Source organism: Schistocerca cancellata, chromosome 3 (assembly GCF_023864275.1).
Source record: "Schistocerca cancellata isolate TAMUIC-IGC-003103 chromosome 3, iqSchCanc2.1, whole genome shotgun sequence".
In the NCBI taxonomy this organism is placed as follows: domain Eukaryota; kingdom Metazoa; phylum Arthropoda; class Insecta; order Orthoptera; family Acrididae; genus Schistocerca; species Schistocerca cancellata.
This window is the reverse complement of record NC_064628.1, coordinates 363331694-363334613: the sequence shown is the minus strand read 5'-3', so window position 1 is coordinate 363334613 and position 2920 is coordinate 363331694.

Below are 2920 nucleotides of genomic sequence, written 5' to 3'. Positions count from 1 at the left end.
TTCAGCCACAATTATTACAAAAGGAAAAACAATGGAGACACAGAATATACATAACATAGTGGGGGACAAAAAACAGTAGACACAGTAACGAAAAAACAGGAAGCCATTCACACGCGAAGAAAACCAAAGAAACTGTTAGCACTGAACATGGACACTGATGATGGAGACGACACGTGAACAATGGAGCGTGGGCGGCGAAAACACTGAGGCACAAACACGACGGCACACACACTAAACCGATGGTGATGACCTCCAGCGCGAATGTCCACTTAACGTGTGCGAGTCCGTGGACATGCCAAGAGGGGAATAAGGTGGTGGGGGAGGGAGAGTGGAGAGCAGAGATGCCAAAGGCAGAGGAGATGGGAGGAGGAATGAAGGTATGGGGGATAGGGGAAGCCTGGGGGAGGAGGGGGGAGGAAGGGAGGAGGGAGGGAAGGGAAAGACATCTACATCTACATCCATACTCCGCAAGCCACCTGACGGTGTGTGGCGGAGGGTACCCTGAGCACCTCTATCGGTTCTCCCTTCTATTCCAGTCTCGTATTGTTCGTGGAAAGAAGGATTGTCGGTATGCCTCTGTGTGGGCTCTAATCTCCCTGATTTTATCCTCATGGTCTCCTCGCGAGATATACGTAGGAGGGAGCAATATACTGCTTGACTCTTCGGTGAAGGTATGTTCTCGAAACTTTGACAAAAGCCCGTACCGAGCTACTGAGCGTCTCTCCTGCAGAGTCTTCCACTGGAGTTTATCTATCATCTCCGTAACGCTTTCGCGATTAGTAAATGATCCTGTAACGAAGCGCGCTGCTCTCCGTTGGATCTTCTCTATGTCTTGTATCAACCCTATCTGGTACGGATCCCACACTGCTGAGCAGTATTCAAGCAGTGGGCGAACAAGCGTACTGTAACCTACTTCCTTTGTTTTCGGATTGCATTTCCTTAGGATTCTTCCAATGAATCTCAGTCTGGCATCTGCTTTACCGACGATCAACATTATATGATCATTCCATTTTAAATCACTCCTAATGCGTACTCCCAGATAATTTATGGTATTAACTGCTTCCAGTTGCTGACCTGCTATTTTGTAGCTAAATGATAAAGGATCTATCTTTCTGTGTATTCGCAGCACATTACACTTGTCTACATTGAGATTCAGTTGCCATTCCCTGCACCATGCGTCAATTCGCTGCAGATCCTCCTGCATTTCAGTACAATTTTCCATTGTTACAACCTCTCGATACACCACAGCAGCATCTGCAAAAAGCCTCAGTGAACTTCCGATGTCATCCACCAGGTCATTTATGTATATTGTGAATAGCAACGGTCCTATGACACTCCCCTGCGGCACACCTGAAATTACTCTTGCTTCGGAAGACTTCTCTCCATTCAGAATAACATGCTGCGTCCTGTTATCTAGGAACTCCTCAATCCAATCACACAATTGGTCTGATAGTCCATATGCTCTTACTTTGTTCAATAAACGACTGTGGGGAACTGTATCGAACGCCTTGTGGAAGTCAAGAAACACGGCATCTACCTGTGAACCCGTGTCTATGGCCCTCTGAGTCTCGTGGACGAATAGCGCGAGCTGGGTTTCACATGACCGTCTTTTTCGAAACCCATGCTGATTCCTACAGAGTAGATTTCTAGTCTCCAGAAAAGTCATTGTACTCGAACACAATACGTGTTCCAAAATTCTACAACTGATCGACGTTAGAGATATAGGCCTATAGTTCTGCACATCTGTTCGACGTCCCTTCTTGAAAACGGGGATGACCTGTGCCCTTTTCCAATCCTTTGGAACGCTACGCTCTTCTAGAGACCTACGGTACACCGCTGCAAGAAGGGGGGCAAGTTCCTTCGCGTACTCTGTGTAAAATTGAACTGGTATCCCATCAGGTCCAGAGGCCTTTCCTCTTTTGAGCGATTTTAATTGTTTCTCTATCCCTCTGTCGTCTATTTCGATATCTACCATTTTGACATCTGTGCGACAATCTAGAGAAGGAACTACAGTGCAATCTTCCTCTGTGAAACAACTTTGGAAAAAGACATTTAGTATTTCGGCCTTTAGTCTGTCATCCTCTGTTTCAGTACCATTTTGGTCACAGAGTGTCTGGACATTTTGTTTTGATCCACCTACCGCTTTGACATAAGACCAAAATTTCTTAGGATTTTCTGCCAAGTCAGTACATAGAACTTTACTTTCGAATTCATTGAACGCCTCTCGCATAGCTCTCTTCACACTACATTTCGCTTCGCGTAATTTTTGTTTGTCTGCAAGGCTTTGGCTATGTTTATGTTTGCTGTGAAGTTCCCTTTGCTTCCGCAGCAGTTTTCTAACTCTGTTGTTGAACCACGGTGGCTCTTTTCCATCTCTTACGATCTTGCTTGGCACATACTCATCTAACGCATATTGTACGATGGTTTTGAACTTTGTCCACTGATCCTCAACACTATCAGTACTTGAGACAAAACTTTTGCGTTGAGCCAACAGGTACTCTGAAATCTGCTTTTTGTCACTTTTTCTAAACAGAAAAATCTTCCTACCCTTTTTAATATTCCTATTTACGGCTGAAATCATCGATGCCGTAACCGCTTTATGATCACTGATTCCCTGTTCTGCGTTAACTTTTTCAAATAGTTCGGGTCTGTTTGTCACCAGAAGGTCTAATATGTTATCGCCACGAGTCGGTTCTCTGTTTAACTGCTCAAGGTAGTTTTCAGATAAAGCACTTAAAAAAATTTCACTGGATTCTTTGTCCCTGCCACCCGTTATGAACGTCTGAGTCTCCCAGTCTATATCCGGCAAATTAAAATCTCCACCCAGAACTATAACATGGTGGGGAAATCTACTCGAAATATTTTCCAAATTATCCTTCAGGTGCTCAGCCACAACAGCTGCTGAGCCAGGGGGCCTATA